At 43.9% G+C, this 13,477-nt stretch overlaps 1 protein-coding gene across 2 annotated transcripts in view; it reads right to left on the bottom strand.

Moving 5' to 3' along the window:
* LOC140194717 (adenosine deaminase-like) overlaps positions 1-13,477 on the bottom strand; it is a 90,067-nt gene that overhangs the window by 54,643 nt on the left and 21,947 nt on the right. The gene's annotated exons all lie outside the window — the stretch shown is intronic.

Genomic DNA, 13,477 nt, shown 5'->3' with positions numbered 1-13,477 from the left:
GACCCTAAGTTGAGTTGACTTCTTTAACACTTCCCACCTCAACCAATGTACTGTTAAGATAGTCAAAGATTCAAAGTACATATATTATCAGAGTATCTATGCAGTACAGAACCATGGGACTCATCTTTCCCACAGCCAACCATGAAACAAAGAAAACGATGGAACCTGTTCACAGTAAAACATCAAACCTCTCTCCCCCAAAACAAATCACACAAACTGCAACAAAAAAAAAGAATGAAAAATACAGAATATAAAACACAAAATCCAAGGAGTACAGGCATATTCAATTAAGCTCAGATTGTTATCTGCAGGCCACCCCAATCAAAATCGGCCAAATTAGCAACAAAAAAAGGAACAACCAGAAAACAAAAACAGATCATAACCTGAACAACAGAGTACAATCCACAAACCACATCAATTAAACCTTGTTCAAGACCCACAACTCTATCACTATCCTCCGACCGCATCTAGGAAGAGAGAAATCAATCGAATGTAGTGACCTTTCTTTGGGAGTGGTGAGCGAGAGAGAAAGAGAGACTGTCACATGCAAAACTTTCCTCTGGCAGCACCGACTAAGAGGCTGGTACATAATGTTGCACAGAGATAGTGCAGAACGTACCTGAACAGCAGCATGCAGGATATCCAACCGAGATTTATTGATAATCCTGCTTGACCAGTATGTGAACTCCTCCTATGTGGGGGTGGCTAACTGAGTGGCACAGGATTAACACTATTAACTACCACAACATCTCCCCGTCTTGGATAAAAAGAAAAACTAGTATGTACTTCTTGTCTATAGAACTGCATTGAAATTATAGTCATTGAAATTATACAGTTCGGTTCACTTTACCCATAACTGACACTGTATACATAAACGTAAAAGAATTGACAACATTATAACTGTCTTTCTCTTTGTTTTTTAATGGTGTCTCACTCTCTTTGTATTCCTCTTCTTTTTATCATTTTTTTTAAAGAACAGTCTTATTTTGTGAAATGTTTTCAACATTAGAACTCTTTCAAAAAAACAACAGAAGCAATGGAGGGATAGGCTATCTGAACACTCCAGCAATGTAAGAGGATTATTCTGCTGCTTTAGTCACTTACCCGAAGCTTATTAGGCTATTGAGTTCAATAGCTCAATAGCCGGACGATCTCTGGTGGGACAGATAAAAGATAGAACATAGAACATAGAATAGTACAGCACAGTACAGGCACTTCGGCCCACAATGTTGTGCCGACTCTCAAACCCTGCCTCCCATATAACACCCCACCTTGAATTCCTCCATATACCTGTCTAGTAGTCTCTTAAACTTCACTAGTGTATCTGCCTCCACCACTGACTCAGGCAGTACATTCCACGCACCAACCATTCTCTGAGTAAAAATCCTTCCTCTAATATCCACCTTGAACTTCCCACCCCTTACCTTAAAGCCATGTCCTCTTTTATTGAGCAGTGGTGCCCTGGGGAAGAGGCGCTAGCTATCCACTCTATCTATTCCTCTTATTATCTTGTACACCTCTATCATGTCTCCTCTCATCCTCCTTCTCTCCAAAGAGTAAAGCCCTCGTTCCCTTAATCTCTGATCATAATGCATACTCTCTAAACCAGGCAGCATCCTGGTAAGTCTTCTCCGTACCCTTTCCAATGCTTCCACATCCTCCCTATAGTGAGGTGACCAGAACTGGACACAATACTCCAAGTGTGGCCTAACCAGAGCTTTATAGAGCTGCATCATTACATCGCGACTCTTAAACTCTATTCCTCGACTTATGAAAGCTAACACCCCATAAACTTTCTTAACTACCCTATCCACCTGTGAGGCAACTTTCAGGGATCTGTGGACATGTACCCCCAGATCCCTCTGCTCCTCCACACTACCAAGTATCCTGCCACTTACTTTGTACTCTGCCTTGGAGTTTGTCCTTCCAAAGTGTACCACCTCACACTTCTCCGGGTTGAACTCCATCTGCGACTTCTCAGCCCACTTCTGTATCCTATCAATGTCTCTCTGCAATCTTCGACAATCCTCTACACTATCCACAACACCACCAACCTTTGTGTCATCTGCAAACTTGCCAACCCACCCTTCTACCCCAACATGAAGGTCGTTAATAAAAATTACGAAAAGATCATATGTGGTATGGGTTCCTGGAATTGTTGGAGCAGATGGAAATACTTGAACAGGTGCGTATAACTCAGGTAAATGGTCCTCATCAGAAGGATTAGGGAACTCTATGTTTTCCCCTACCATTCATGGACTTCGAAAGTGCATGAGTGCACATCTGTTCCACCTGATTTCACCTTGTGATGTTGCAATCACAAACAGTGGTAGTGCATGCTACACCACTCCAAAGCAGCAACAATGATTTTGCTCTGTGTCTGAAAATATACATGCTCTTCTTTTTCTCACGCTGTGTTGTCTCAAAATTTCTCACTTTGTTCAAGTCTGGTAAGTGAGGTTGGAGAAGGGAAGGAAGAATGGGCAGGCTTGTTCTCAGTCTCTGGCCCATTGACATCTCTGATGGACTGTAGCCATTTGTAAGAGGTTTGGAGCAATAAGCCAGTAGTGCTTTGTAGTTGTCTTTTGCCTTCAGTAGGAGACAGTTTGCACTGCTCTTTCCACTTCTCCATTTACCTGTGGGTACTGTGGACTGCTTGTCTGGTGTTTAAACTCATAGTCTGTAGCAGAGGCTTTGCAGTCTGGGAAGCTGGATTGTAGACAGTTGTCTGACACAAGTGTCTCTGGTATTCCATGGTGAGCGAATACAGCTTTCAGGTGCTGTGTAACTGATGCGGAGGATGTAGAGTACAGTGGGACACCTCGACGTTCCATGAGTAGTAATCCACAGTGAGTAGATATTTGTCTCTTTATAGCTCGAAAATGTCTGTGCCTGTAATTTGCCATGGAATGTCTGGGAATTCTGTGGGACGGAGACGTTCAGCATGAATTTTTGTGCAGTTTTCTGCATGCTTCACATTGGTTTACATAATCTCCCAGCTGTGTGCTCAGACCAGGCCACCACACAGTATGTCTTGCTCCGAGATGACACTTTTCGATGCCTTGACGTCCATGGTGGATTTGACCAATGATTTTGGTGTGCATGGACACTGGAATGACGACCCTAGAGCCCTTTGGCTACAAACCATCAAGAATAGTGAGTGTGTCTCTTTTGAGCCAGTACGGTCTGAGGTTGTGAGCTCCTTTTGGAATAGCTGGCCATCCATGCTCACAGTATTGCATGACCTTGCTGCAGATTTGGGTCCTTTTTCAACTAAGCACCAGTTTACTCTGTGATGCAGGAACACTTTCATGTACCTAAGCGCAGTAAATATCAGTGTCTTCCATGAGGGAGGAGTCAGCTTCCATCCACTCACTTTTACATGGCATCGTTGACAGAGTATCTGCTGCTGTGAATGATTTGCTGGGGACATGTTCGATGTCGTAACAGGATCGCGTAAGCCTCATTCTGAATCTTTGTATTCATGGAGGTAAGTCATCCAAGTTTTTCAAGCTGAGGAGGCTGACAAGTAGCTTGTGGTCTGTTTCAAGCAGAAATTTAGTGCCTATCGATTAGCAGCTGAAGCATTCACAAGCCCATATGAGAGCCAGCGTCTCCTTTTCGATTTGGGCATAGCGCTGTCCAGTAGGAGTTAGTGCTCTTGATACATATGTCATCAGTTTCCATACACCACTGCAGTTTTACATGAGCAGTCCCTCCAGAAAAAGGAAGAGCCATCTGTTGAGACCTTGGTTGCTTTGTTCAGATTAAAAAAAACCAATGTTGCTGGTGAGATAAGCACTGCTTTAATTGATGAGAATGACTTCTTCTGTGTTGTGTGCCAAGTCCAAACATTACTCTGAGATAGGAGGTCATGTAGAGGCTTTGTTTTCCCTGTCAAATCTGGAATTAACTTTCCCAGCTGTTTTACCATGCCAAGGAAATTGTGATCTTTGACACATTCCTAGGTTGTTCCATGTTCTGAATTCCTGCCAGTTTGTCTGAATCTAGTTGCACTCCATTAGACCATAAGACAAAGGAGCAGAAGTCGGCCATTCGGCCCATCGAGTCTGCTCCGCCATTTTATCATGAGCTGATCCATAATCACACTTAGTCCCACTCCCCCGCCTTCTCACCACGATCTTTAATGCCCTGGCTACTCAGATACCTATCAATCTCTGCCTTAAATACACCCAATGACTTGGCCTCCACTGCCGCTAGTGGCAACAAATTCCATAGATTCACCACCCTCTGGCTAAAAAATTTCTTCGCATCTCTGTTCTGAATGGGCGCCCTTCAATCCTTAAGTCATGCCCTCTCGTACTAGACTCCCCCATCATGGGAAACAACTTTGCCACATCCACTCTGTCCATGCCTTTCAACATTCAAAATGTTTCTATGAGATCTCCCCTCATTCTTCTAAACTCCAAGGAGTACAGTTCAAGAGCGGACAAATGTTCCTCATATGTTAACCCTCTCATTCCCATCATCATTCTAGTGAATTTTCTCCGTACCCTCTCCAATGTCAGCACATCCTTTCTTAAATAAGGAGACCAAAGCTTCCCACAGTACTCCAAGTGAGGTCTCACCAGGGCCTTATACAGCCTCAACATCACATCCCTGCTGCTGTACTCCATTCCTCCAGAAATGAATAGCAACTTTGCATTCGCCTTCTTCACCACCGACTCAACCTGGAGGTTAACCTTAAGGGTATCCTGTACGAGGACTCCCAAGTCCCGATGCATCTCAGAACTTTGAATTCTCTCCCCATTTAAATAATAGTCTGCCCATTTATTTCTTCTGCCAAAGTGCAGAACCATACACTTTCTAACATTGTATTTCATTTGCCACTGCTTTGCCCATTCTTCCAATCTATCCAAGTCTCCCTGCAGACTCTCCATTTCCTCAGCACTACTGGCCCCTCCACCTATCTTCATATCGTCAGCCAACTTAGCCACAAAGCCATCTATTCCATAATCCAAATCGTTGATGTACAATGTAAAAAGAAGCGGCCCCAACACGGACCCCTGTGGAATACCACTGGTAACCGGCAGCCAACCAGAATAGGATCCCTTTATTCCCACTCTCTGTTTCCTGCCAATCAGCCAATGCTCTATCCACGTATGTAACTTTCCCGTAATTCCATGGGCTCTTATCTTGTTGAGTAGCCTCATGTGTGGCACCTTGTCAAAGGCCTTCTGAAAATCCAAATACACAACATCCACTGCATCTCCCTTGTCTAGCCTACTTGTAATTTCCTCAAAAAATTGTATTAGATTTGTCAGGCAGGATTTTCCTTTAAGGAATCCATGCTGAGTTCTGCCTATCTTGTCATATGCCTCCAGGTACTCTATAACCTCATCCTTGACAATCGACTCCAACAACTTCCCAACCACTGATGTCAAGCTAACAGGTCTATAATTCCCTTTTTGCTTCCTTGTCCCCTTCTTAAATAGCAGAGTGACATTTGCAATCTTCCAGTCTTCTGGAGCCATGCCAGAATCTATCGACTTTTGAAAGATCATCGCTAATGCCTCTGCAGTTTCCACAGCTACTTCCTTCAGAACACGAGAGTGCATTCCATCTGGTCCGGGAGATTTATCTACCATTAGACTATTCAGCTTCATGAGTACTTCTTCTGTCGTAACTGTGACTGCGCACTCTTCTCTTCCCTGCCACCCTTGAGTGTCCAGTATACTGCTGATGTCTTCCTCAGTGAAGACTGATGCAAAATACTCATTCAGTTCCTTTGCCATCTCTTTATCTCCCATTACAATTTCTCCAGCATCATTTTCTATTGGTCCTATATCTACTCTCACCTGTCTTTTACTCCTTATATACTTGAAAAAGCTTTTAGTATCCTCTTTGATATTATTTGCTAGCTTCCTTTCATAGTTAATCTTTTCCCTCTTAATGACCTTCTTAGTTTCCTTTTGTAAGCTTTTAAAAACTTCCCAATCCTCAGTCTTCCCACTAATTTTTGCTTCCTTGTATGCCCTCTCCTTTGCTTTAACTTTGGCTTTGACTTCTCGTTAGCCATGGTTGCATCCTTTTTCCATTCGAAAATTTCTTCTTTCTTGGAATATACCTGTCTTGCACCTTTGTCACTTCTCGCATAAACTCCAGCCTCCGCTGCTCTGCCGTCCTTCCCGCCAGTGTCCCTTTCCAGTCAACTTTGGCCATTTCCTCTCTCATGCCACGATAATTTCCTTTACTCCACTGAAATACCGACACATCAGATTTCAGCTTCTCTTTTTCAAATTTCACAGTGAACTCAATCATGTTATGATCACTGTCTCCTAAGAGTTCCTTCACCTCAATCGCTCTAATCACCTCCGGTTCATTACACAGTACCCAATCCATTGCAGCCGATCCCCTAGTGGGCTCAACAACAAGCTGTTCTAAAAAGCCATCTCGCAGACATTCTACAAATTCTCTCTCTTGAGATCCAGTGCTGACCTGATTTTTCCAATCTACTCACATGTTAAAATCCCCCATAATTATCATAACACTGCTCTTCTGACAAGCCTTTTCTATTTCCTGTTGTAATTTGTAGTCCACATCCCTGCAGCTGTTTGGAGGCCTATAAATAACTGCTATCAGGGCCCTTTACCCCTGCTATTTCTTAGCTCAACCCATAAAGATTCTGCACCTTCCGATCCTATATCACCTCTTTCTAATGATTTAATATCATTTCTTACCAATAAAGCCACACCTCCCCCTCTGCCTACCTTCCTATCCTTCCGATGCACCGTGTATCCTTGAGCATTCAGCTCCCAAAGACATGCATCCTTTAACCACGTCTCAGTGATGGCCACAATATCATTCTTGCCAATCTGTAGCTGTACGACAAGATCATCCACCTTATACCTTATGCTGCGTGCATTTAAGTATAACACCTTAAGACCAGTATTTGGTACTTTTTGCTTTGATTTCACTGCAACTCACCCCAATGTATACAAATTTGCCCCATCACCTGCCTGTCTTTCATGACATCTTTACTGCTCACTATCTTAGATTTATTTCTGTTTTCCTCTTCCTCCGCTCTATCATTCCAGTTCCCATCCCTCCGCCAAATTAGTTTAAACCCCTCCCTAATACAATTGTAGACCGTATCTCGGGTAATGATGAGTTTGAGTACAGAGAGGAAATTAAGAACCTGGTGGCATGGTGCGAAGACAATAACCTATCCCTCAACGTCAGCAAGACGAAGTAATTGGTTGTTGACTTCAGAAGGAGTAGCAGACTGCACGACCCAATTTACATCGGTGAAGTGCAAGTGGAACAGGTCAAAAGCTTTAAGTTCCTTGGGGTCAATATCACAAATGACCTGACTTGGTCCAACCAGTGGCCCACCAGGGCCTTCTTGGCAGTGGCGCTGGTGGGCCACTGCCAAGAAGGCCCACCAGCGCCTTTACTTCCTGAGAAAACTAAAGAAATTTGGCCTGTCCCCTAAAACCCTCACTAATTTTTATAGATGCATCGTAGAAAGCATTCTTCTAGGGTGCATCACAACGTGGTATGGAAGCTGTCCTGTCCAAGACCGAAAGCAGCTGCAGAAGATCGTGAACACAGCGCAGCACATCACACAAACCAATCTTGCGTCCGTGGACTCACTTTACACCGCATGCAGTCGAAGCTGTGCTGCCAGGATAATCAAGGACACGACCCACCCAGCCAACACACTTTTCATCCCTCTTCCCTCCGGGAGAAGGTTCAGGAGCTTGAAGACTCGTATGGCCAGATTTGGGAACAGCTTCTTTCCAACTGTGATAAGACTGCTGAACGGATCCTGACCCAGATCTGGGCCGTACCCTCCAAATATCCGGACCTTCCTCTCGGGTTTTTTTGCACTACCTTATTTCCCATTTTTCTATTTTCTATTTCTGATTTATAATTTAATTTTTTAACATTTACTAATTTTAACTATTTTTAATATCTTTCATATTTAATATTTGTAATCCAGGGAGTGTGAAGCGCAGCATCAAATATTGCTGTGATGATTGTATGTTCTAGTACCAATTGTTTGGCGACAATAAAGTGTTATAAATATATATATATATACTCTATTAAACCTTCCCGCCAGGATATTGGTCCCCTTCGGGTTCAGGTGTAACCTGTCCATTTTGAATAGGTCATACTTGCCCCAGAAGAGATCCCAATGATCCAAGAATCTGAAGCCCTGCCCCCTGCATCAGCCACGCATTCATCTGCCTGATCCTACTATTCTTGCCCTCGTTAGCACGTGGCACAGGTAGCAATCCCGAGATTACTACCCTGGAGGTCCTGCTTCTCAGCTTCCTTCCTAACTTCCAGAAATTTCTCTTCAGAACCTCTTCCCTTGTCCTATCTATGTCATTGGTACCAACATGTACCAGGACAACTGGCTGCTCACCCTCCCCCTTCAGAATATTCTAGACCCGATCCAAGACATCCCGTACCCTGGCACCCGGGAGGCAACACACCATGCGGGTATCTCTATCAGGCTCACAGGATCTCCTGTCCGTTCTCCTGACTATGGAATCCCCTATGACTACCACATTTCACTGCTCACTCCGCTGCCCGCTGTATAGGGTGGTCTCCTTTTTAAACTCTCCGCGCTGTCCTGTTACGTCACGTGCCTGCACAGTCTGGTCCTTCTTGCACACGAAGAAGTTTTTAAAAAAAACTGCCTTCCTTCAGAATTCAGCTCCCACGCCGCTCTGTTGTCCCGATCCAAAAGAAAGCCTTCTGAGGGCAGTTGGTAACCTAAGAGCTTCACTTTCAACTTTGCATATTTGCTTTTTTTTTTGTTCAGGGTGATTCCAGCTTGCTTCAGTTTCTCCAAGGCACCTTCCACTCTTCTGTCATTTTCCTCAGATGACCCTCGGAAGATGAATGTATCATCCATGTGGCTGACTACTCCTTCTAGTCCCTCCAAAATTTAGTTCATCCTCGTCAGAAAAAGTTCAGGTACCGATGAGATGCCAAAAGGGAGTCTCTTGAAGGCATAACATCTATATGGTGGGATAAAGTTTGTGAGCTTCTGAGACTCAGGAGCTAAACGGATCTGATACAACCCTGAATTTGCATCTATTTTGGCATAGAACTTTGTTCCACCTAGCATACCCAACGTGTGCTCAAGAGACAGCAGTATAAACTTCCCCTGCCTCTCAGCATTACTCAGTTTTGTTAGATTAACACAGATCCTCACTGTGCCATCTGGCTTGGGAACAGGAACAATGCCTGCACACTAGTCAGTAGGTCCATTCACTCTAGTTATGATGTCAAGTGCTTCTATTCTTTCAAGTTCAGTTTTGACTTTGTTCAGCAATGGCACAGTATACACCTCATTGTGGTCAGAGGGTAGGACATCACTCTTGTCCTCAGTTGCATAAGGTAATCTTCTTTCAATACCCCCAGGCCTGTGAACAACTCCAGGTACTTCTCCTGCCACTGAACTTTGTTTAGTGAATCCAACCTTGCAATGAGGTTCAGCTTCTCAATGACGTCATCTCAGCAGTGGTGAGCGGAGATTCAGAACAACATAAATATCTTCTTTTAACTGTTCCTTATTTTTATGGATGGAAGTAAGAAACCTTCCTTTCACACTGAGCTTATGTTTCTCTGGACCCATGAGCACTTTCTTTGTTGGGCTTAGTGTAATGCCTGTTGTCTTCACTAGCTTTGTGAACAGACATTTGGGGATGGCTCTGCCATCTGCCCCAGTGCCCACTTTGTATGTCACTGCCTCATTTTGCAACTAGTACACCAGCCTTATTTATTTGAATCGAGAGCCGTAGGGAAAGCTTTGTCTTTGTCTGATCAAGGTCTTCTTTGACCTCTGAAAAGCTGCTTTTGAGTGACACTAGCTTTTATAATGGCCAACTCTATTGGTAGGGATTCACTTCTTTTACTGGACAGAGCTCTTTCACGTGGAATATATCCTGTTGTTAGACATTTTACCTGCTCTTTATTCATCAATGGGACTGTTATATGCCTTGCTGTGGTCAGAGAGTAGCACATCGCTTGTCTGTTTTGTTTGAGCAGATCTCTACTGTCATATCTTCTTGTAGTCATTCTGACCGCACCTTCTTATTGGAAATTGCCTTTGTCTGTAGCCTGAATTCACACTCGCCTCAATGGTTTCAATCTTCTTCAGCACTTTAATCAGCGAGAAATGGAGTCAATCATGGGCTCTTGACCTGTCTCTACACTTCTTGGCCCCAAGGCCGCACTTTTCGCTCAAAGCCTCACAGAACCCTCTTGGAGACAGCAGAGTGCCAGGTTGCTCAATCGGCCTGAAAACACACCAGCAAAATACAGACCTCAGTCTCCAACAGCAGCAGAACCACATTTGAAAGAAAAAGAAGATGTAAAATAAGTTAAAGAAGTAGTCTCATGAACCGTCTGGAAGATGTCGCCCTTGGTCACGTTGTTCGCTGCGTCATCTGTTACAGCATTTTTTTTGGGGGGGGGAGGGTTAACACACATAGCAAGTAACTTGAGCAACTGACTTCAGCCACCAGTTTTCAGATGCAAATCTGAACTATGGATTAAATCTGAAATGCAGTTCATAACAATGAACCACAATTAATTGGAAGACCAGACAATGCTGAATAAAATTCATTCAGATGTCTGTGGTGTGGGTACGAAGTGGGAGGTGTGAAGTTTGTGTGTAGTTCAAAGAAATCATTGTGGATGCATTGTAAATATGGAATTGTCCTTTGACCTTTAGCACATAAAAAATCATGTAGTGCTAGGTCAGGCAGACCTTTCCTCCAAGAGAGTCTCCATCTGATGCTGCTGACCCTCATTTTGTCGAATGAAGAGACTGTTTCATATCTACCAGTATTTATCTCCAGCAACTTTGTTCATCTGACAACACCATCTTCTTTCTTGAATTCATAATTCAGGCAGAGTACGAAGGATTTGAAAACGAGGAAATTTTAAAAATAAGATTGTTGGTGGAGCCAAAATAATTTATAAGTGTCAATAAAGAAGTGTGTATTACATGGTATAATTGATTATCTTAAGGTTAAGACAGTTGGAACATAGAAGTCAATCAGGAAAGAACTACAATTGTAACTCTGGTTTATGACGGTTTAGGTAATGGAAATTTGCTCTTACAGAATTCACAAAGTCATTACCAAAGAAATTAAGAAAACACTTATGGAATTTATGTGAGAAATAAATAAATGAATGCAAAAATGCAAAGGGACAAGAAATGTTATCTTTTTGACAAGAGACTTGGGGGGAGCTAAAGATGGTGCCAGAGGGCGACTTCTTCCATTTCATCTGTGAAACCATTTAAATTCTTCTCTTTAATGTCTCTTCTTTCCTTTTCAAGGTGGCTGGGGTCCTGTCAGAGTCTGTGATCTACAGCTGCATTCAAACTGTGGTTTTTCATAGCGGTGGGTTCCCTCTCTCTGAGCTCGCCGAGCGGCCTAGTGTCTTCAATACCTCCAGGAGTGGCTTGGAAGATGTGCACCTTCAGGGTGCGGCTCTGCAGTTCTGTGGATGACCCGAATCCTCACCAGTGTCGCTGACTGAAGTGGCGAGGGAGATTGGAACATCGAGGCAGAAGTTTACACTGCTGTCGAAACAAGTGATGTTGCAGACTGTAACATCAAAACATCATCTCCCTCTCACTGTGGAGGAGTGATACCTCCCTCTCCCACATTAGTGAGAGAGAGAGAGAGAGCTTGTGGATGTCGGAATGTTGAGATGAACAGTGTTTATTTTGATGGTCTCTTTGGGGGCTTTGCTATTGCTTGTATGGTGGGTGGTGGGGGGGAGGTTGATGCTTTTGCTGAGGCAGGTGGGGTATGAGGAGGGGGAGGATTGACGATTTTGCTGAGGCAGGTGGGGTATGAGGAGGGGGAGGATTGACGATTTTGCTGAGGCAGGTGGGGTATGAGGAGGGGGAGGATTGACGATTTTGCTGAGGCAGGTGGGGTATGAGGAGGGGCAGGATTGACGATTTTGCTGAGGCAGGTGGGGTATGAGGAGAGGGAGGATTGACGATTTTGCTGAGGCAGGTGGGGTATGAGGAGGGGGAGGATTGACGATTTTGCTGAGGCAGGTGGGGTATGAGGAGGGGGAGGATTGACGATTTTGCTGAGGCAGGTGGGGTATGAGGAGAGGGAGGATTGACGATTTTGCTGAGGCAGGTGGGGTATGAGGAGGGGGAGGATTGACGATTTTGCTGAGGCAGGTGGGGTATGAGGAGGGGGAGGATTGATGATTTTGCTGAGGTAGGTGGGGTATGAGGAGAGGGAGGATTGATGATTTTGCTGAGGTAGGTGGGGTATGAGGAGAGGGAGGATTGACAATTTTGCTTAGGCAGGTGGGGTATGAGGAGGGGGAGGATTGATGATTTTGCTGCTGCTTGTGCATAGGAGGGGGTTCTAATGTTCTTCTGTCTGTGAAGAGTAAGAATATCAGGGTACATACTTCATACATTCTCTGATATTAAATGGAACCATTGAACCATTGATTATATATTACTGAAAATTGCAATACAGATGGTTTTCTAGCAACGGAACCCCTCCGTGATGTGGGGGTGTAATGTATTAGAGTAGGAACAGAATATGGTAAATGGTATTCAAATTGTACCACAATTATTCCAGAGCTGAACGCAGTTTTTAAATATCTGAATTTATAATACTAGGTCGGTAACAATGGCTGTAAAATGGATTATTATAATCACGTGATCAATTAAGGAAATAGACATCCTTACCAAAACAGCCCACATGTGACTCTGTCAATATAACAATGTTGTTGACTTTTAGCTGCTTTATTAAATAGCATCACACACAAAATGCTGGTGGAGGGATGGAGCTAAGAGCTGGAAAGTTGATTGGCAAAAGGGATAAAAGGCTGGAGAAAGGATAGGATTATAGGACAGGAGGCCTAGAGCGAAAGAAAGGGGGAGGGGAGCATCAGAGGAAGATATAGTAAGAGGGACAGAGAGAGAAAAAAGAGATAAAGAAAGGGGAATAAATAAATAAATAAGGGATGGGGTAAGAAGGGGAGGAGGGGCATTAACAGAAGTTAGAGAAGTCAATGTTCCTCTGATGCTCCCCTCCCCCATCTTTCTCCCTAGGGCTCCCGTCCCATGATCCTCTCCCTTCTCCAGCCTTGTATCCCTTTTGCCAATCAACTGTCCAACTCTTGGCTTCATCCCTCCCCCTCCTGTCGTCTTCTATCATTTCGGATCTCCCCCCTCCCCATCCCACTTTCAAATCTCTTACTACCTCTTCTTTCAGTTAGTCCTGATGAAGGGTCTTGGCCGAAACGTCGACTGTACTTCTTCCTATAGATGCTGCCTGGCCTGCTGTGTTCCACCAGCATTTTGTGTGTGTTGCTTGAATTTACAGCATCAGCAGATTTCCTTGTGTTTGCGTTATTAAATAGCATGGCTGGGTTTTTGCCAAAGCAAAAACAGAATTGTCTTGGAAGTACTCAGCAGCTCATGCCACATCTGTAGGAAGAG

This window comes from Mobula birostris, chromosome 1 (assembly GCF_030028105.1).
Source record: "Mobula birostris isolate sMobBir1 chromosome 1, sMobBir1.hap1, whole genome shotgun sequence".
Taxonomy (NCBI): domain Eukaryota; kingdom Metazoa; phylum Chordata; class Chondrichthyes; order Myliobatiformes; family Myliobatidae; genus Mobula; species Mobula birostris.
This window is presented reverse-complemented; position numbering and strand designations above follow the sequence as displayed.